The sequence below is a fragment of the Ranitomeya imitator genome, chromosome 10, assembly GCF_032444005.1.
Source record: "Ranitomeya imitator isolate aRanImi1 chromosome 10, aRanImi1.pri, whole genome shotgun sequence".
Taxonomy (NCBI): Eukaryota; Metazoa; Chordata; class Amphibia; order Anura; family Dendrobatidae; genus Ranitomeya; species Ranitomeya imitator.
The window spans coordinates 117,877,387-117,900,489 of NC_091291.1; the positions used below are offsets into that span (position 1 = coordinate 117,877,387).

The window sequence follows — 23,103 nt, forward strand, 5'->3', positions numbered from 1 at the left end:
CATAAAGGATGACGTTATACATAAGTGAGGAGACTAAGTAATAATGGACAGCGCTATACATAAAATAGAACCTTTATATCATAAGGGATGGCGCTATACATATGAGAGGCCACTAAGTAATAATGGATGATGCTATACAGAAAAGAGGACCTCTGTATCATAATGGATGGTGCTATACATAAGAGAAGACATTAAGTAGTGATGGATGATGCTATGCATAAAAGTGGACCTCTGTATCATAATGGATTGTGCTATACATAAGAGAGGACACTGTGCAATAATGGACAGCGCTATACATAAAAGAGGACCTCTAGATCATAAGGGAAAGGGTTATACAGAACATAAGAGCGGACACTAAGTAATAATGGATGGTGCTATACATAAAAGAGGACACCATGTAATGTGTAATAGGGAACTTCACTATACATAATAAGAGAGGACACTATGTAATAACGGATGGTGCTATACGTATAAGAAGACCACTATATCATAAAGGACGGTGCTATACATAAGAGATGTCACTAGGTAATATGTAATAGGGGATGAAGCTGTACTTAATAAGAGAGGACACTGTCATAAGCAATTTTATTTTACAAACATTAAAATAATAATAAATATTTACACTCAGTAACTTTCAGCGATCGTTTCATATAATTAGACTTGTTTTCTTTCCCTTCTTCACCATCTGGTCAGACCTTCATATCTACATCTTCCAGCATCAACTCATCTCTGCAGTCCACTTTGCTTGGACAGATAAGTGTAGGAGACTTTCTGCACACAAAAAAACAATGCAGCATTTAAGATGCATAGGAACCCAATATAAGAAAAAAATATTTGACAACATGCAATGCAATATAATGGGAAAAGGAATGTCAACCAAGCATATGAGTTTAAAAGCCTGATCTTTACAGTTGCATAACAATTCCACAGCGGGACACACACTTGGTTTTCAGGAATGTTTGGCATTTGTATAGAGAAGTGTTTGTTAACACCTAAAATTAATGATCCATTATAAAGAAAACCTTGCAATAAAAAATAGATGTGTATCTCCTGTGCATTGTCTCAAACAAGGCTTTGTATTATACAGGCCAGTGAGATTATTTCCATTTCCCCGTTAGTTTGGTTCCTTTACTTTATTCAATATAATCAAACAAGAAGCCTCAGCGCCTTACAAGGAATCCATGAGCAGGATTTTGCTATGTAATCCGACAGCAGCATGATGTAGGGTCAGAGACCCTGATTCCAGCGATGTGTTACTTAGTTTGCTGGGTGCAGAAATTGTTATACAATCACACTTTTCTCTGCTGAGGATCTAGCAGAGCTCAGAACACTGAGCCCTGTATAACCCCACCCACAACACTGATTGGCAGCTTTCTGTGTACACTGTATATTGACAGAAAGCTGCAAATCAGTGTTTGGGGTATGGCTGGACCAGGAAGCACAAGACACCTAGTCCTGTAGTGATAATCTCCTGCTAATAAAACACTGCTTTATTAGAAAGCAAAACACAGCACTGGTCTAGGAACTATAGTCTGGCTCGTTTTCGGGCTTATTTAGACAAGTGTATAATCAATCACACAAGCACTGCACGAAGAGATAGATCCCTTATAGCCAGTGTTCCAGTGAATATGGACGCTTTTACATGCAGACTGATGGTCTGCTTGGAAAAAAAAAAATCACATCATGCACTACTTTCAGCAGTTTTACCCGTCCACAATAATGCATGTAAAGTACAGCCAGCTCCACTAACCGCTCGCAAGCACATGGAGCTGCAAACGGAGCCAGTCTATGCTACAATTTAGTGACACGACTGGCCCAATTTACAATATTACCATCTAAATCTGGCTTAGCAGATGAATAACAGAATGCAAAGGTTTAGAAAACGATTATCTGGAATTGTTATTTAATAAGAATAGCAAATACTTGCGTAACCCTATCTGATTTACAGCACCAACTTGTCCTGAGCAGTGAGAGATTTCAGCAGGGAGGAGGGACGCTGAGGATATGTGCTGTGATTCAGCTAAATGGAGAGAAACTGTCCACCAGGTGGTAGGAGACTGAGTTTTTCTCATGGATACATTTGGATTTCAGCTTTCTCGCTGTTTTTTGGGGCTTGTAAACAGCTCATTCTACTCCCGATGGGAAAGCTTTATAAGAAAAAAAAGATTATAAAGTCAATCTAACAGGAATTTTAAAAGATCTGTAGCCTAACTAGTCTGCAGATGTCGAGGGGTAAATTCTATAGAATACTATTTATTTCAATATATTGTAATTATATTATTTGATCGTAGAAGTAGAAAAATGATTTTTGGTTGTGCACCATAGACACTTCACACGGTATTTCCACTCTCCGTGCTCAGCCATTGTAAACCATGGTTTAGTGAGAAGCAACGTGACCAGCAAACATGTGTTCTCTAATGTTCTCAAATGAATCTCATCTGTCATCTACTTGCCAATTTTTATTTCTACTTTTCGTCTAATGAGAGGTTTTATTGCAGTGCGGGGTAGGGAGGACTCCGGGAAGAGGCAGATGTCCTTTCCCCGAGGTTCTGCACCGGTGATATTACACTGATCAAGCTGTCGGTAATTGGTCTATAAAGACCCGGCGGCGTTCTGCACACACGCTCTCCTGGGCCCTCATATTTACCAGGTGTAATGGGACTGTTCATCAGCAGAACTAACCACTGTGGGGTATAAATAACTTCATTTCTTTTAAGAGCAATTCACACTGGATGCTGGATTTCCAAAGGTGAAAACAACGAATGCCGTCCATTGCAGTGGTAAGAGCGTTTAGGAGTATCAAGGAAATCCAACACCAAGAAACAACTGGACAATATGTTAAAAGAAGACGGCTCGGGGATACTGTAGAGCAGTGGTGGGCATTTAATTTTGCCATGGGGCCGCATGAGAAAGTGGGATGGTTTTAGAGGGCCGAACTAATATAATTACCGTATTTTTCGGACTATAAGACGCCCCGGACCATAAGGCGCACCCCAAATTTGGGGTGAAAATTGCAGTAAAAAAGGTTTTCTATAAGATGGGGGTCTTATTGTCTGAATTTACAGTATCTTATGGTAAGATTCTTACTTGAGGGCTGGCGGTGGCAGAGCAGGGTCACAGGAGGCATGGTGTCGGCAGAGGTGGGGTGATGCGGTGTGGCGTGCACTTGAGCAGGGTCCCTTCCTGCTTAGGCAGGCGACGCCACGGCCTGGTGTCCATGGGGAGTTGCAGCAGTGGTGTGGCAACGGCAGAGGTGCGGTATGGCGTGCGCAGGGTCCCTTCCACCGGTGAGGTGACGCAGTGGCCCGGAATGCAATGTGAGCAGCAGAGCCGGGTTGAATATCGGTGGCGGCGGCCATCTTCCCGAGGCCGTGCGTGCGCAAATGGAGTGCTCGGCTTCACGGGGCTTCAGGAAGGCGGGAGGCCGCGCGTGCGCAGATGGAGATCGCGGCAGCCATTTTCCTGAAGCCGAGATCTAAATCTGAAAACTCGGCTTCAGGAAAATGGCCGCCGCGATCTCCATCTGCGCACGTGCGGCCTCCTGCGGCCATTTTCCTGAAGCCCCGTGAAGCAGAGCACTCCATCTGTGCACGTGCGGCCTCGGGAAGATGGCCACCGCAACCGATAAACAGGTAATCAACCTGGCCTTCACTCCAGCCGCCAGCGGTCCTCCTCAGAAGCGGCTGGCCGAGCGGTGCCGGGGGCGGCTGTCAGAAGTGACAGCTAGCTGGCGGGCCGCTTAAAATCATCAAGCAGGCCGGATCCGGCCCGCGGGCCGCATCTTGCCCAGGTCTGCTGTAGAGGGATCATCTCAACATGACAACTCCTTTCTATACTGACATCAACCTGTGTATCAGATGATTGCCGTGAGTCTGGCTTCAAACACTGCCGGTAATAAGCCACTAGTCACTCTCACGTTTCGCTTCTAATAGCTCTTCTGTCTCAACACAGCCCAGCCGATCACACCAGAGGTCTCCTAATCCCCCAATAACGGCACTACTGCCCACAAGCAAGAGTCCTATACTTCCAGACGTGGTTCGGCATCTTACTCCCCTTAGGAAAATATTCTATGCCAGCATGGTCTCTACTTAACTTCTCGCTCTATTGACGCCTCTGGCCCCCCACAACACATGGCATTTTCTCTTCGTCTCGCTTGTCCTTGCTTTGCTGTCCCTTTACTCAATTGACGGACAACTCCGTACCGTCCCGTCCTGTCCCAGATGCTTCTCACGTCCTTCTCTTTTACCTTGAACCGACTCTGGACTTTGACTTTCTTCTCGGTAGGATCTTACTATCTGCTCGGTCATCTCTCTCTTTTGCCACAGGACACCCACTGGCAGTGGGAGAGGTGGGACTAGCCCAAGGGAGGAGAACTAAGTAGGGCACAATGGAGAGTTTCCAGGTAGAATGTCAGGTAGGGATGAGCCTGAAGCAGTAGCAGACCTCAGGCCTGGTTGAGGAGTATAACCGTGTCCAGTGGGCCACCACACATGGTTATGCTCCTCAACTACTGCAGGCTCATCCCTACCTGACATTCTACCAGGAAACTCTCCATTGTGCCCCACTAAGTTCCCCTCCCTTGAGCTAGTCCCAAATCTCTCCCTACTGTATACTGTACATGTCTTCAAGGGGGAACATGGGTAACACTTCTGCCTCCTTACAGTTGAGCTGAAGAAGACAACGGACCCTCTGAAGATGTCTGGCCTAGCTGCCCTTGTCTGCTTCATCGATGTTATGTCATCCTGGAAGTGCACATACACATAGTGTAGATTTGTAGTCTGGACCCAATTTCCAAATATTTTGGTTAAAGGCACAAAAGAGCCCTATTGATTATGTGTGCCATTTTATGTCACCTTACAACTTTATATGGAGCGAGCTGAAATAAGATCTTAAGCCTGATGCCGTACGCCATTGATTTCCACTGTGATGGGAAAAAAAAGGAAAAAAAATAGAATATTTTCAAATTATTGTTATTAATTTTCCATTTTCTTTCTGGTGATAACAATGGCCGATATTTAAGTTTTATTTTCTTCAACAAGAATTTGCTCGTCACTTGAAGATTTCATCTAGCACACATCAATTTGGTTTGAAAAGACAGTAATCACCGCTCAAATCCCCTGTCATTCTCATTCACTGTGATAAAAGATGGCAGCGTAGCAAAATGAAAGGTAATTTTCTCCCCTGCGTTCAACTATGAAGGAGTCAAAAAATCAATAGACTTTGTTTTTATTTTTAGAAATTACCATATTATCAAGTGGATCATAAGGATAACATCTACTGTAGCGCTGATCATATTCGACTTCATGCAGAACGTACACGTTGGAATATACGGAATATGGAATTATGAGAAGCCATGGAACTGCAGAGGGCCCATATGCCGTTCTTGAACATTTGCCTTCTTCTGCTTGTGTGTGAGAGTGGTGAAGATGGTGTTCCGTTCTCTGACATCCCAAGTGGTATTTTATAGTAATGTATGTTATCTGCAGTATAGCCTAGACAGGGTTAACTGTAATGGCCGGCTCAGATTGGGGAGGAGGATCTGAGAGTTAGCTTCACGTTCAGAAATATGGAGTGTGGTGAAGTGCTAGCAGTGGTCATATGCAGTGGGCTGCTAGGGCCAACATGAGCCTGTTACTCGGGGCTGGGAATTGCCATAGAACCCATCCTCGCGAATCCGTCTGTTGGCCCTGGGACCTCGAGATGGACATTGGGGCCTTTGAGCGCACTAAGTCTGAGGTGATGCAGGGAAAGATGGACTCAGATTCTCAGAGGTGGTAGGCAATGGAATCCGAGTGCACTGCCTTCAGTGGAGAACAATTCCTAATGCTAGAGGAGTTAGCTAGGGGGATGCTCTACCCTGACCGAGAACTAGGGCTGAAGTTATATCCGGTACCTGTGGGAAAGACAGTAACCTGTTGTGCCCTATCCAACATGCTTCATTGTAATGACCGTAAACTGCTCAGTAAAAGTTTGACCGTTATAAAGTATTCGGTGTCCCCTGGATTGTGTGATGCGAAGGTTCTGGAAGATGGAAGCCTGGAGCAAGTGGAGGCCTATAGGCCACAAGTAAGTGTGATGCACCCCAGACATAGCAGCACACCGGGATTGGGATATGATTTTCCTGTAGGGTTCCAGAGCGTGCAGAATAATAATAATAATAATAATAATTTTATTTATATAGCGCCAACATATTCCGCAGCGCTTTACAAATTATAGAGGGGACTTGTACAGACAATAAACATTACAGCATAACAGAAATACAGTTCAAAACAGATACCAGGAGGAGTGAGGGCCCTGCTCGCAAGCTTACAAACTATGGGGAAAAGGGGAGACACGAGAGGTGGATGGTAACAATTGCTTTAGTTATTCGGGCCAGCTATAGTGGCAGAAGCAGCAACTCGTCCACAACTACCCCGCTCAGGTACCTTACATGTGTCTGCCTCAGGCTAGAGGATACAAGTCTGGAGGCCAATCAACTACCTCAGTCCAAGACAAGTCATTGCAAAAGAAGGATGAATAGGGAAAATGTAACTTCCGATTGATCACTTCCCTGGGTTTCTTAGGTACTAGACTGTTACAGTAGGCCTCTATATGAACTTTGAAGCATACAGCTGTAGACTATGTCACCGTACTTCCATAAATGCCATAATACAGTTACCGTATATTGTACAAAGCTGTGATATGACCTCATGCATGAAGCCTAAAGCCGAGAGGGATTGAATTTGGTGGGAATTTGCATTTTTTTCGGCCTACAAATCCACACATGGACATTGTAGGGCAGATTTAATTTGTGATTGTATAAGAGGTAGACTGGATGCCACTGGCTACATACACTGGTTTTCCGAGATGATAAAAGCTATCCGATGTGGTACAAGGTGGCTTTATTTATAATATGATGGTCCCACACATTAAATATTGCAAACTTCAACACTTAAAGAACAGCTGTCTCAGAGACAGGACAGGGTGGTTATTAATACAACACACTCTGAATGGGTCACAGTTACCAGTGGGCTATAACAGGGGTCAGTATTGGGCCCTCTTCTTTTCAAGGTATTTATTAATGACCTTGTAAAGGGCATACAGAGTAGAATTTCAATATTTGCAGATGATACTAAACTCTGCAAGGTAATCAACACAGAGGAAGATAATTTTATATTACAGATTGATGTATGTAAGCTGGAGGCTTGGATGGAGAAATAGCAATCGAAGTTTAATGTAGATAAATGCATTTTGGGCCAAGTAAACATGCATGCATTAACAGGGCTCAGCACTACTCGCAAAAACACATCACAAACGCACACATTGAATTTCTGGAAATTAACAATTAAAACATAGACAAGTGTATTGAACATAAGTCCATACGAGGGCTGGAAACACACAAATTTCACTGCTCTTCATCTTTCTCTCAGAGTGCTGTGTCCTGGCAATAAAATTTCATGTAATAAAGAAACATATAGTGGGAAGGAACAATGGAAAATCACAAGGGAGCCTAACTGGCAAGAGTTTGGCTTGAGTCCTCTATTGTAGGAAATGGTGCCAAATTTGGTGAAATTATTGCATATTGAAACCTAGTGTGCTTAAAGGGAATCTGTCAGGAGTTTTTGATACGTAATCTGTGAGCAGCATGATGTAGGGCCTGAGACTCTGATTTCAGAGAGGTATCACTTGCTGGTCTGCATACTGTCATTTTGACGCAATCACAGTTCTCTCTTATGTAGATGTTGCAGAGCTCAGAATGCTGAGCTCTGTATAACTCCGCCCTCACCACTGATTGGCAGCTTTCTGTGTACACTGTATGTTGACAGAAAGCTGCTAATTAGTAGTGGGGGTGGAGTTGGACCAGGAAGCACTAGACACCTAGTCCTGTAGTGATTACCTCCTGCTGATAAAACACTATTTTTATTAAAACAGCAACACATAACCTAGTAAGTGACACATCGCTAGAATCAGGGTCTCTGCCCCTACATCATGCTTCTCTCGGATTACATAGCAAAAAACTGCAGATAGATTCCCTTTAAACTTATACTCCAAAATTTTGATAAGATTTTGCTGCAAAAAAAAATCTTCTAAAGTGAAGATAGGCCTAGATCTGTAAATTATCATGAGCCACCGAGATAAATTTGGTGCATCTTCAGACTCGTTAGTCTTAGTTTATGCTGTGTACAAATCGAATATTATTAGTAAATCTGCCCCGATATAATGGAAGAGGATCTGTCAGATTGAGATATAGGATTTAACATGTTACTAACCAGGATATTCGATTTAATTAGCACTTAAATGTGAAAATCATCATTGGCGCCATACCAGCTCAGCCCCCGCCATACTTCTCATTCCTGGCCATCATTCTTCCCGCGCAGCCCCTTCCTGACACCTTATAACACCCAATAGACAGGAGGGTCCACTAACTGTACACCATGATAAATTACATGTAAACATTTCGGACCCCGGCGCAGGGTAAGTAATGTTTACTTTATAGCCGACGCCATAATTACTGGCGAGATGAACGCGGCGAGCGCTCGTTATGCAGAATATGTAATGTGCACGGGGGGCAACGATTCGTTCCCCTCCCTCCCGTGCGTTCAGCTATTCTGTTCTCTCTGCAGAAAGGTTCTTCATTAATAATGTATTCCGGCCTCTTAGTCGCAGGAGTCGCCATTCATCACTCTCTATCTGAGCTTTCGCTAAGGAATGGAAACATTTCCTCCAGGTAAATCAATGGGCAACGTGTTTAATACCATGTTATCCCCCCAGAAGTCATCTAATGATGCACTTGTGCCACTGGCAAAATGCAGAAAATCTACTAAACCGCCCATGAGACCATTCCGTATATCTAGAACATTGACATCTGATATATGAAGAATACAGAACTAATAATAATAATAATAATAATAATAATGACAAACTCTATTCACTGCATTATTGCTATTCAATTACAGTTATATGAAAAAGTTTGGGCACCCCTATTAATCTTAAGCTTAATGTTTTATAAAAATTGTTTTTTTTGCAACAGCTATTTCAGTTTCATATATCTAATAACTGTTGGACACCGTAATGTTTCTGCCTTGAAATGAGGTTTATTGTACTAACAGAAAATGTGCAATCTGCATTCATACAAAATTTGACAGGTGCATAAGTATGGGCACCCCACCAGAAAAGTGACATTAATATTTAGTAAATCCTCCTTTCGCAAAAATAACAGCCTCTAGTCGCTTCCTGTAGCTTTTAATAAGTTCCTGGATCCTGGATGAAGGTATTTTTGACCATTCCTCTTTACAAGACAATTCCAGTTCAGTTAAGTTTGATGGTCGCCGAGCATGGACAGCCCTCTTCAAATGCTCCCACAGATGTTCAATGATATTCAGGTCTGGGGACTGGGATGGCCATTCCAGAACAGTGTAATTGTTTCTCTGCATGAATGCCTGAGTAGATTTGGAGCGGTGTTTTGGATCATTGTCTTGCTGAAAGATCCATCCCCTGCGTAACTTCAACTTTGTCACTGATTCATGAACATTATTGTCAAGAATCTGCTGATACTGAGAGGAATCCATGTGTCTCTCAACTTTAACAAGATTCCCGGTGCTGGCATTGGCCACACAGCCCCAAAGCATAATGGAACCTCCTCCAAATTTTACTGTGGGTAGCAAGTGTTTTTCTTGGAATGCTGTGTTTTTTGGCCGCCATGCATAACGCCTTTTTGTATGACCAAACAACTCAATCTTGGTTTCATCAGTCCACAGGACCTTCTTCCAAAAAGAAATTGGCTTCTCCAAATGTGCTTTTTCATACCTCAGCCGACTCTGTTTGTGGCGTGCTTGCAGAAATGGCTTCTTTCGCATCACTCTCCCATACAGCTTCTCCTTGTGCAAAGTGCGTTGTATAGTTGGCCGATGCACAGTGACACCATCTGCAGCAAGTTGATGCTGCAGCTCTCTGGAGGTGGTCTGAGGATTGTCCTTGACTGATCTCACCATTCTTCTCTGCCTTTCTGATGTTTTTCTTGGCCTGCCACTTCTGGCCTTAACAAGAACTGTACCTGTGTACTTCCATTTCCTTACTATGTTCCTCACAGTGGAAATTGACAGGTTAAATCTCTGAGACAGGTTTTTGTATCCTTCCCCTGAACAACTATGTTGAATAATCTTTGTTTTCAGATCATTAGACAGTTGTTTTGAGGAGCCCACGATGCCACTCTTCAGAGGAGATTCAAACAGGAGAACAACTTGCAAGTGGCCACTTTAAGTAGCTTTTTTCATGATTGCATACACCTGGCTGTGAAGTTCAAAACTCAATGAGGTTAGAAAACCAAACAAGTGCTTTAGTAAGTCAGTAAAAAGCAGGTAGGAGTATTTAAAACAAGAAAATGATAAGGGTGCCCATACTTATGCACCTGTCAAATTTTGTTTGAATGCAGATTGCACATTTTCTGTTAGTACAATAAACCTCATTTCAAGGCAGAAACATTACTGTGTCCAACAGTTAGTAGATATATGAACCTGAAATAGCTGTTGCAAAAAAAAAACAATTTTCATAAAACATTAAGCTTAAGATTAATAGGGGTGCCCAAACTTTTTCATATAACTGTATATAGTGCTGATCTAATAGTATGGGCGCCACTAATAGGCTGCAAGCCAGACACTGTGCATCACACGTAATTGCTCAAGAACGGCTGAAAAATTCAACAAGCTGTAAATTGCAAAATTGCTTCTATTTACATAAAAGATCCATTATGTTCACTTTTTAGCTATATTAGGTTTGTGTTCCTGAGCATTATTTATAGTGATACCATGAGTAAAAATAGCGCCTGTTTTTTTTCTCCATTTGACCTATAATAAAAATTAAAACAAATGAAACCACTGTAATAGAAATGACAAATTTTGCCTAGAAAAAAAGACAGCTCTCATCAGATCTCATATAGCTTTCCTAACATAAAAATACATTTAAATAAATAAACAAATTATGGCTATAAAAGTGAAAAAGAAAAGAAAAATTGGGGTTGTCTGAACGAAAATCGCACCTGTATTTCCATCAGTAATATAATTACATTGCGGACTTTGAGGCATATAGTTGGAATACACGTGTGGGGGGGGGGGGGGAGGGGTGTATTTTTTTGCTTGAAAAGAAAAAAAAAAAGTACAACAAAAAATAAACATACCCAAAACAGCAAGAAAAACATAACTGATGTGTAAAATACCGACAAGATGAATGCAATTGAGTCTTAAAGGGGAAGTTCGGTGACTGTCAACCAATGGCCCATAGAAACTTGGAGCTGGCCTTGCCTAAAGGGGAGTTAGGAAAGTAGAAAAAAGGAGTACGCTTTTTTCCCAGAAACGCTGCCTCTCAGGTCCGTAGGCTATATCTGGTATTGCAACTCGGCCCCGGTAAGGTCAACCATAATGATCTTAAATCCCCGACATGGGATCTACTTGGTTTTTGCACTATGATTTCTCCTCTAAAACTATCTGGAATCTTGTAAGGGAAACACAAACCTGAGATTTACCCCCAGAATATATGTTCTTCTGTTGTATACTGAGAACAGTCAGTGACTATCACTAAGCTCAATGTGTTCACCATATGTCATCGAGTGTTCTGTTAATCAGCAGAACTTATGCTCACTATCTCATAAACTAGATAATATCTCCCAGCGCGTTCACAATGGATCCACCAGATTCTTCTGTTCTGTTCCCAGACTTTTATGATCCACGTCCAATGTTCTGTAAAGCACCACTATGATTGTAAACACAGATACTGGCAATGGTGGAATGCTATAACTATTGATGGCTGATAATGGAGGTCACAAGACTATGTTATTGTTCAACCACATTCTAGTGCGACCACCTGGAAAGGATTAAACTAAACTAAAACCAAAAAGCCCACCATACTCCAGAGTACTGAGAATGTTTTTATTCCTATGTCTCAATGATTCCAAAACCAATCAGAAACCACACTGCATAAGCCTAATTCGTTCCCCTTATAAAAAAAAGAAGTCACCCCATATCCCCCCCAAATTTTAATACAAACTACTTTCGACAAACTTTGCAAAACTCAATAGTACATGAAAATTAAGAAATTTTCGTTTTATATAGCTTTCCAGTAAAATTTGCTTCTTTCTCCACTTATACTCCACTTATTTCCACCTGAATTTATCATTTATCATTTACGCTGTGTGAGGCAGTGACCCCTGTTACAGCTAGGGGGCACTGTATGTGCTCTCCAGAATGTGCAAGGAAGCGTAGTGAGGCCATGAGGGCGTACTACAGACACAGCTGTGGCTGTAATTAGAATAGTGAAGCAGTGACTGATTAAAAAGCCCTGTAGTAGTGGGGGAGGTGTGTCAGTGTGTTCTTGGAAGCAGACAGGGCAGTTGTCTGCAGTGCTCTCTCTGTGTGGAGCAGCACAGAGGCTAAAGGAACCAGAGAGACTGACACCCTGCGTCTTGGGCTGTCTTATGTGTACCCGGCTGCACTCCAGAGGATAAAGAGTGCAGTACGCTGAGTGAGTGCAGAGACTTGTTACCGGCGTGCGGTCACCCAGGGAAACTGGACAGAGGGAAGTTTGGCCTGTGTATTGACTGCGTCATATAGCCATGCATTATTAATGGACTGTATGAAGAAGCTGTATACTATATTGACTGTGTGAAGTAACACAATAAAAGAACGTTTTGTTTGAACTTGCTTGGGTCACTGCCGTTTCACTGTATATGGTCCTACCGCTGCATCACAACTGATAAAAACTCATCTCAGTCTTACTCAAGACAAGACAGACTGTCAGCTCACTTTGGTGTCACGTTACTTGTCCTGGCATACTCTATGGAGTGGTGGGAGAGGTTGTTGAAAGAACGAGGAGCAGAGTGAAAAAACAGAGAGAAACACAGAGAAATCACACTGAGCTTTCCAACAAGTCTTTTATCTCACCGTAGAGCTGGATTCACATCTGCACAGCTCAATACTGCAATATAATTTCCTCTGCTATTACTGCTTCTATCTTTGTGCCAACTAAGGAATGAAGGGTAGAAATCCCTCTCCTATATGCTGTGCTGTGTATGGGAGACATCATAACAGTCTCCAATCACCAGCTCAGAGTTAATTGCAAATTAAAAGATAGTTTGCAGAGGTGAAAGCTAGGGAAAACACAGAGTACCAGTCAATAATCGGCAGAGATAGTATTCCTTATGTACACACAAATGACAGCTTATTGAAAAGTTACTTGATGATACAGTTGCCTTTTACATGATCCCTTCAACTGCTCCCCAGACGCCTTTTGTAAAACCCAATTCAAACCCAAAAAATGGACTTCAAAATACAATTAGACCCTAAAATTAATGGCATGAACACATGCACAGTCCAAAGCAGTAAAAAACAGCCACCATTACCAGAAAACAATATACATAACGGCAGAAGCGCTCTGGTTCTGTGGCGCTCATTTTGGCAAATATTGACACTTGTACTTTACTGTACAATTTTTGGCCAGTGATAGCAATTGACCTTAAGTGTTATCCTAGTCAGAAGTGGGTGAGCAAGAGTAGGAATGACTTAATGGAGCGAGGCCTAAATGTAAAGCAAGAGATAGAGCCACAGCTCCTCAGCTTAGTTATTCCCTGGCATTTGGAGTTCAGGGGTGGACATACCAAATGTGCAATCGCGGGCTTGTGTAGGCAAAAAGACGGCACCACTGGGTCAAATCCTGTGATCTCCCATGTTACAAGCAGAGGCAGCTTCCCCTCTGCAGCATCGGAGGAGCATAAAGACACTTAAATTGGTCAGATCCATTAATCCAGCCATACACGTTCCTTTCCTTAGAAACCAGCCGCTATTTATAGACTACCCTAGAAAACAAGCAGTAAACTATAGAAATAAAATCCCTCTGCTCTTATAATAATATAAAGTATTTTAAATAACAAGGAATTTGTAAAGTTGCTTGGTTTTACAAGTATTTTGCAATTTTAACCATTTATCAAGATGTGACTGCCCCTTAAACTTGCCAACTTCAGCCATTCTTGACACGGGCAGCTTTGGGCCTATATCCATGTATCTTGTCCTATCCATATCTATTTTCATAGTATACTAATATAATGTCCTGGGTTTCCTTTATGTGGATTTTCAAGGCCAAACTTATATTTCTGCTGTCAGTCTGTGTAACTGCAGAATGCCGAATCCTGACTGTGGGCAATAAGCTCGCTGTCAGGATTCACCTCCGTTGTCTGCTCAAAATATCGTCACGTAACCGCCCATCTGTGGTTTTCATTCCGGAGGTCATGTGCTGATTGGCAACTTTTCCAATTTCTCTCTGGTTAATATTTTAACACTTTACTTATCATTTAAACAATTTAGTTCTATATATCTAGCTTTAATATGTCAGTTAGCTTTTTTTTTGTAACTTACATTTCCTTTTTATGATAATGTCTCTGAAAGACAGTATAAACCCCATGATGCTGAGGATTGGTCAGACGGAACCCTGTCTATGCTTGGTCTCCGATCGATCGCCCTGATTTGAGCGACACTGGCAAAATTGCGAGACCATTTGCGTCTCCCCAAAGCTCTCCCTAAAGAGGGGTTTCCACCAAGGACGGACATATTATTGATGGAACCTGTAGAGTCGCACAGGGGTCCAAAGGGTAAGGGGGCTCATTTTCATCTACAAAGCATTATGATGAGCTATTGAACTGCAAAGGGCCCATATACCGTTGCACAGTGGCCTCCATCAGTGGTTTCCACAACACAATGTTCTATTGTTCCACAGTAAATACCTAGATGCTGAACACATCTGTCACCCAGGGGCGTAACGAAAGTAACTAGAGTAGGTGCAGGGGTTGTAATCACATTTGGGCCCTGGAGCCTAAAGGGCCAAAAAAGTCCCTTTGGTCTATATGAACAGACCTATACTACTAATAGCTTGTAAAAATTTGGAGCCCCAATGGAGATTTTGCATTAGGTCTCATGAGAATCAAGTTATGCCAAGAGATGCAAGCAGCTTAGGCCAACGACATGACCATGCCGCCTGCCCGAACTGTCAGTCTTCAGGAGCGCGCTGTCTCCGGTAAGCAGGAACCCGGGAGGCAGGGGAGCAGTGTGCTCCTGAAGATAGTAGCAGCCTAGTAATTTGTAGCCCATTAACCTGCACCTTCCAGGCATTATATAACCAGCATCTAGTAGATTACCATCTCCCATCTCCGACACAAAGAGATTAGTGTCTACCAGTCACATTTACGGCACATTCCCACCGAGTCACTCGCTCCATAGCGGTTGTTGATCTAGTGCAAAAACTATTCAGGGTCTTGTGTGTAACTCTTTTATATTGTAATCCAATGGGCAAAAACTTTTAGTTCAAAGTGCCCTTGTAAAAGAAAATGGAATCTGAGAACAGACGCCTTCTGTTCACTGGAGAATAAACGTTTTGTTCTATGAATATTGCGAAATATGATTGGAGAGGAAAGCTGGCGGACAGCGTGTACAGCCGATATCATAGCCACAAAGAGCAGATCCTATCTTACTGCAGCGGAATGTCATTGTCTCTCGGCGTCCCGGAGACACTTTAATTAATGAGCATCTTCCAGATTGGAAAAATGAAAAGAACATCGTTTCCAACAGGTACGATAATAACACCAATAACAACCATTACAGAGCAGAGCAGCCTCTGGAGAGCTTAAGAATTAGAAAAAAATAACATAGTATTACATGCTGAATAAAACACCGATCCATTAAGTTCAATCTTTCTCAAGTTATTATACATTATGTATTGTTAGATTAATTATAACCCTCAATACTATACATAATGCGGAAAGCATAACGATGTCTTAGATTACCATTACTATCCCTTGTGGTAGAGGATTCTACAGTCTGACTGCTCTTACTGTAAAGAATCCTTTCCAATTTAGATGTCTAAATGGTCTTGCTTCCATAGATATAATTAGTGTCCTTATTCATTCATTCCTTTCTTTGGCGCTTGCATTTTCTCCTCCCTTTCTTCTGAGACCTGAAAGGAGATAGACCTACTGCCCACATTTCACCTTGAAGACACGAGAGACCTGAAAGGAGACAGACATACTGCCCACGTTCCACCTTGAAGACACGAGTAATGTTATGGTGAATAATGTGAATTTAAATATGCGTTATTGATTATACTGTTGTATTCTGCCCAACAGTAGGGAGAGTTAGGGTTAACGTTTGGGACTAGCCTAGAGTGGGAAGGGCTAAAGTGAAGGGATACTGGCAGTTTCCTGTGGGATGTCAGATAGGGCCCAGTGTGAGTCTGAAGCAGACCTAAGGTCTGAACCGTAAACATTGCCGCATGACATTGGTGTCCCGAATTGAGAGGAAACCAAGACATTGGTTAGCGTGAACTGGAAGGAAAACTGATGGAAGGATAGAATGGTCAACCGTAGATGGGTCCTGGGACAGGACACCTAACAATGCGACCCCGACTTTATAACTAAAAGTAAAGGGCCAGGACGGGACAGAGTATGTGAGACAAAGAAAGTGCCCTGGTAGGGAGTTCCGAAGCATCAGTAGTAGAGAAGCTAAGCATCGGCCATATTGGCAAACAAATTCCCTTGAGGGGAAAGAAGACGCGGAACCCCAGGTTTAGAATAGGAGCTGGGTTGTGGTGGACAAAGGTGAAATAGTAAAGACAGAGAAGAAGCGAGTTAAGAGAAAGGAACTGAGGTTGTATGAAAATTACGTATCAGTATTGTGAAGGAAACATTTATCAAGTTGTGAACTTGCTATCTGTTGTACATAACCCCCACCAAGTTCATTGTTAAGTAAAAAGTTTATTTTTGACTGGTGGTCTCCCTCATTGAATTGTTCAACATCTGGTCCTGGCCAACCCAAGTCATCAGGAACATGTGGCCTGCAAGGGTGTAGCGCCCCATAGCACAAGTCCATACACCCAGCCAGGACCCTCACCTTCATGTCATGTGCCAGGGCGTAAAAGACAAGTACCTCACCCATGACTACCGTCCCACACAACGTTACATAGCCATATCATTTTTATCTTTCCATTAACATAGTTGTGTAAGGGATTGATATTTGCAAGATAAGTTGTAGTTTTAGAGGACTCCATTCATTTTAACATTAAAGCCCCAATACATCAAGACCAACGAATTTCTCACCAGTCTTATTGAGGGGCGTGGTCGAGTCAGACACTCTCAATTCATGAATAAGTGCACGCCTCCGCTGAGTCGCCTCTGTGCACCACGTCAGAAATATTACTCCACTCATGGCCTAGAGTGAGTTTTCTGGAATAGGGAATGCAACAGCTTGTCATGAATTAGGAGTAGCAGATAAGTCACGAAACCTTCACCCCGAACATGGTGCTGTAAGGCTAAACGTCTCAGAATATCACAGAAAAAAAAGCACTTTTACACCTTTGATCACCAGAGCCTGGATGAGTGTGCGCAGTAGTTACAATCCAGGGACAGAGTTAACTCCTAACATTCCAGTCAGTTCTCTCAAGCCCATTGATTCCTAAACAAGCAGTTAGTTGCTCACCGCCTTCTCAGCTCCTGAGAAGCTGCTATCTTGCAAAATTGCCAGAGATCGACTAATTTTAGAGAATGTCTAATCACTGCTGTCACCTTTATGAGCTGTGTGCTTCTTCAAAGGCTATATGTAAATATAATGATATGAGTGTAGCTGTGTGCTCAGAACAAACCACTGATAGCTGAATGTGTTACAGCAGTACTTGTGCTGAGCTTCTTAATTCTACTAACACTACAGTTCTGCTATTCACCAAAGCTGTCACTCAAGGAAAAGTACCGGCTCTGCCAGAAGGTAGGAAGCAACGAGACTGCAGAGCTTTGAGCTGCTCAAGAGACAATTTGAAAATCATCCTTTAAGACCCTTACACATATTAGAATAAAGTTGGCCGGACCTGCCGATGTTGGCAGGACTGGCAGACTGTCTGATTTGAAGCCATCACAAGACTTCCCAGACAAATGGCTGAGAAAAACATTTATGTATATGGGGGAATCAGAAGAGACAACTGTTGGCCAAATAAGCCTTCAGACCACAGGGTGATGTATGGCCACCTTAAGGAATGGCAGTCAATAGTAGAGTGAGGGACAAAGATGAGGTTCTTTGGTCTATGTTTGGTCTCCATATCTATCCAATGTGCTTGCAGCTGAACATTAGTTTGCTCAATCCTCTTCTTCCATACCTGCATATGACTACCACTTATTTCTTGTGATCCGTCTATAGAGGCGATGAGTTACTACAGTAGACGAATAGAGCTGGATATTTAAAGTTTCTTTATGAGGCTGTTTATACAGATGACTAGCTGAAGAGCTCGGCGTTGCCTGGGCATAGTAAATATCTGTGGTTAGTTATAGCACGTCACTTCTCTTATTTTCCCATCACTCCTCTCATTTTCCCAATCACATCTTTAATTTTCCCCCTCACATCTCTCATTTTCTCCCTCACTCCTCTCATTCCCCCCTAACACTTGTCATTTCGACCTCACATCTGTCATTTTCCGATCACTACACTATTTTCCCTCACTCCTCTCATTTTGCACTCACACCTTTTCATTTTCACCTCACACCTCTCATTTTCACCTCAGTATATACATGTTTGTCATCTCCCTTATATATAGTATACACCTGTATGTCATCTCCTGTATATAGTATATACCTGTATGTCATCTCCCCTGTATATAGTATATACCTGTATGTCATCTCCCCTGTATATAGTATATACCTGCTGTGTGTCTTCTCCCCTGTATATAGTATATACCTGTATGTCATCTCCTCCTATATATAGTAAATACCTGTATGTCATCTCCTCCTATATATAGTATATACCTGTATGTCCTCTCCTCCTATATATAGTATATACCTGTATGTCATCTCCTTCTATATATAGTATATACCTGTATGTCATCTCCTCCTGTATATACCTGTGTGTCATCTCCCCTGTATATAGTATATATCTGTGTGTCATCTCCTCTTGTATATAGTATATACCTGTATGTCATCTTCTATATATAGCATACACCTGTATGTCATCTCCTCCTGTATATAGTACATACCTGTAGGTAATCTGCTCCTGTATATAGTATATACCTGTGTGTCATCTCCTCCTGTATATAGTATATAGCTGTATGTCATCTCCTCCTGTATATAGTATGTACCTGTATGTCATCTGCTCCTCTATATAGTATATACCTGTGTGTCATCTCTCCTGTTTATAGTATATATCTGTGTGTCATCTCCCCTGTATAAAGTATATACCTGTGTGATCTCCTGTATTAGACCTCGTTAACACGTTATTTGCTCAGTATTTTTACCTCAGTATTTGTAAGATAAATTGGCAGCCTGATAAATCCCCAGCCAACAGGAAGCCCTCCCCCTGGCAGTATATATTAGCTCACACATACACATAATAGACAGGTCATGTGACTGACAGCTGCCGTATTTCCTATATGGTACATTTGTTGCTCTTGTAGTTTGTCTGCTTATTAATCAGATTTTTATTTTTGAAGGCTAATACCAGACTTGTGTGTGTTTTAGGGCGAGTTTCGTCTGTCAAGTTGTGTGTGTTGAGTTGTGTCTGGCGACATGCATGTAGCGACTTTTGTGAGATGAGTTTTGTGTGGCAACATGCGTGTAGCAACTTTTTGTGTGTCGAGTTGCATGTGACAGGTTAGTGTAGCAACTTGTGTGCAGCAAGTTTTGTGCATGGCGAGTTTTGCACGTGGTGAGTTTTATGTCTGGTGCCTTTTGAGTATGTGCAAGTTTTGTGTGAGGCAACTTTTGCATGTGTTGCAAATTTTGTGCATGTGGCAATTTTTCCGTGTGTGCAAGTTTTGCGTGTGGCGAGTTTTCCATGAGGTGAGTTTTGTACTTGTGGCGAGTTTTGCGTGAGCCTAGTTTTTGCATGTGGCGAGTTTTGCGCGTGGTGAGTTTTGAGCGGCGACTTTTGTGTTTCGACTTTTATGTGGCGAGGTTGGTGTATGTGTGGTGAAATGTGTGCTGAGGGTAATATGTGTTCAAGCACGTGGTAGTGTGTGGCGCATTTTGTGTGTGTTCATATCCCCATGTGTGGTGAGTATCTCATGTCGGGGCCCCACCTTAGCAACTGATCGGTATATACTCTTTGGCGCCATCGCTCTCATTCTTTAACCCCTTACCGGCATCGGACGTACTATACCGTCCGATGCCGGCTCCCCTGCTTTGATGCAGGGCTCCGCGGTGAGCCCGCACCAAAGCCGGGACATGTCAGCTGTTTTGAACAGCTGACATGTGCCCGTAATAGGTGCGGGCAGAATCGCGATCTGCCCGCACCTATTAACTAGTTAAATGCCGCTGTCAAACGCAGAGAGCGGCATTTAACTACCGCTTCCGGCCAGGCGGCCGGAAATGACGTCATCGCCGACCCCCGTCACATGATCGGGGGTCGGCGATGCGTCTGGATGGTAACCATAGAGGTCCTAGAGACCTCTATGGTTACTGATCGCCCGTCGCTGTGAGCGCCACCCTGTGGTCGGCGCTCACAGCACACGTGCAATTCTGCTACATAGCAGCGATCAGCAGATCGCTGCTATGTAGCAGAGCCGATCGTGCTGTGCCTGCTTCTAGCCTCTCATGGAGGCTATTGAAGCATGGCAAAAGTTAAAAAAAAAAGTTTAAAAAAATGTGAAAAAAATAAAAAAAACGTAAAAGTTTAAATCACCCCCCTTTCGCCCCAATCAAAATAAATCAATAAAAAAAATATCAAATCTACGCATATTTGGTATCGCCGCGCTCAGAATCGCCCGATCTATCAATTAAAAAAAAGTATTAACCTGATCGCTAAACAGCGTAGCGGGAAAAAAATTCGAAACGCCAGAATTAAGTTTTTTTGGTCGCCGCGACATTGCATTAAAATGCAATAACGGGCGATCAAAAGAACGTATCTGCACCGAAATGCTATCATTAAAAACGTCATCTCGGCACGCAAAAAATAAGCCCTCAACCGACCCCAGATCATGAAAAATGGAGACGCTACGAGTATCGGAAAATGGCGCAATTTTTTTTTTTTTTTTTTTTTTTTTTAGCAAAGTTTGGAATTTTTTTTCACCACTTAGATAAAAAATAACCTAGTCATGTTTGGTGTCTATGAACTCGTACTGACCTGGAGAATCATAATGGCAGGTCATTTTTAGCATTTAGTGAACCTAGCAAAAAAGCCAAACAAAAAACAAGTGTGTGATTGCACTTTTTTTGCAATTTCACCGCACTTGGAATTTTTTTCCCGTTTTCTAGTACATGACATGCTAAAACCAATGATGTCGTTCAAAAGTACAACTCGTCCCGCAAAAAATAAGCCCTCACATGGCCAAATTGACAGAAAAATAAAAAAGTTATGGCTCTGGGAAGGAGGGGAGCGAAAAATGAACACGGAAAAACGAAAAATCCCCCGGTCATGAAGGGGGTTAAGTCCCCCTTGTTCACATCTGGCAGCTGTCAATTTGCCTCCAACACTTTTCCTTTCACTTTTCCCCATTATGTAGATAGGGGAAAAATAGTTTGGTGAATTGGAAAGTGCGGAGTTAAAATTTCACCTCACAACGTAGCCTATGACGCTCTCGGGGTCCAGACGTGTGACTGTGCAAAATTTTGTTTCTGTAGCTTCGACGCCTCCAACACTTTTCCTTTCACTTTTTTCCCCATTATGTAGATAGGGGCAAAATTGTTTGGTGAATTGGAAAGAGCGGGGTTAAAATTTCACCTCACAACATAGCCTATGACGCTCTCAGGGTCCAGACGTGTGACTGTGCAAAATTTTGTTTCTGTAGCTGCGACGGTGCAGATGCCAATCCCGGACATACACACACACACACATACACACACACACACACACACACACACCTTTATATAGTAGATAAAAGTCACATGTTCTCATGTTCCTTGGCCTACAAAAGGCTTCATTCATATCTTAATTATGGCACAAAATCACATTAGTCAAGTCCGAATCATCTGATGTTGTGTTTTTATGACTTAATTGCCCAATTAAAGCTTGCTCCCTTCTGAAAATATTGCGCCCCCTTGAAATCCTCTTCACATCATGATTTTTGGAAGACAACATAGATGTGGAAACTCATGTCTTTAGTGGAGTCTCACCTGCTTCCTTTATTGAACACTGTGCAAAAATATGCAAAAATAGTGAGGTATTGGTTGATATATTGGCCAAAATACGTACGCTCGTAACCCACGCCAAGGGTACCCACGCTTACGAGTCCTACACTAAACTAAATAGCAAAGCCACTAGAGACTCAAGGTCTACAAAAATGCAATTTTCAACAGCTGAAAAAAAGGCAGCAACACTTACCTGCCCAGATCTTGGAACAAATGCACTGCAGGGTGCAGCCAGCCCATAAAGCAAGATGTTAGCAACACAGGTGCAAAATACCAGATCAACAGCCACTCTCCACATACCCACTCCTGGAGGGGCTGACTGCCCAGTATACAATTGCACAATAAAGGCCCAAATAGGGCGTTGTTCACACAATGGTACTGCATAGTGTCTGGTTCACAGCCTATTAGTCACGCGTGATTAATAAAGCCTTGTTTATTTTTGCTAACTCTGCACTAGCTTATGCAGGCATCCCTAATAAAACAGTGAGAGTCTTCAAGAGTAAGTTCTCCTTTGTCTACCTCCATGTGTAGCTGAATGAGCCGATCTATCATAGGATATACATTTTTAGAGATCCCATGCTGCAAAAATGTGGGATCCTTTGCCAAGTACTATGTTCCCTAAAATATGCATTTTAGCAAGCTAATAATTAAGTTGATTAGATGGGCGGTTCCGGAAAGTGCAGGGTTTTCATGCTTGTGATAAAGTCACTAAACAGAAAAACCACATTTGTTAATTCTAGAGCACAATATGTTAAATCTCTGCTTATGATGCAACTGGTTGTTTCCTTACAGACTTCTATGAGGCCATGTGCTTTCATCCCTTCCTCTCAGATGCTAACAATCACAGCTTTGTAGTGTGTGAGACTGATAGACTCCTAGATCAGCTGCTTGGAAGCGTTAATGTCACGATGGTTTTGGGACTATGGGCGCTAACCAGGTCCCTAAAAGTAGGGGCTCTTATATCAACCCATATCTGTCCCCTTACCTACCCA

The 23,103-nt window shown here is 42.5% G+C and overlaps 1 long non-coding RNA gene across 1 annotated transcript; it reads right to left on the reverse strand.

Moving 5' to 3' along the window:
- Positions 1 to 568: 568 nt before the first annotated feature.
- Positions 569 to 22,499, reverse strand: LOC138651135 (uncharacterized). The gene is made up of 2 exons (XR_011315441.1): positions 22,305 to 22,499; positions 569 to 771 (listed from the first exon to the last, which is right to left on the reverse strand). It is a non-coding gene; the product is annotated as an uncharacterized lncRNA (long non-coding RNA).
- Between the last annotated feature and the right edge of the window lie 604 nt (positions 22,500 to 23,103).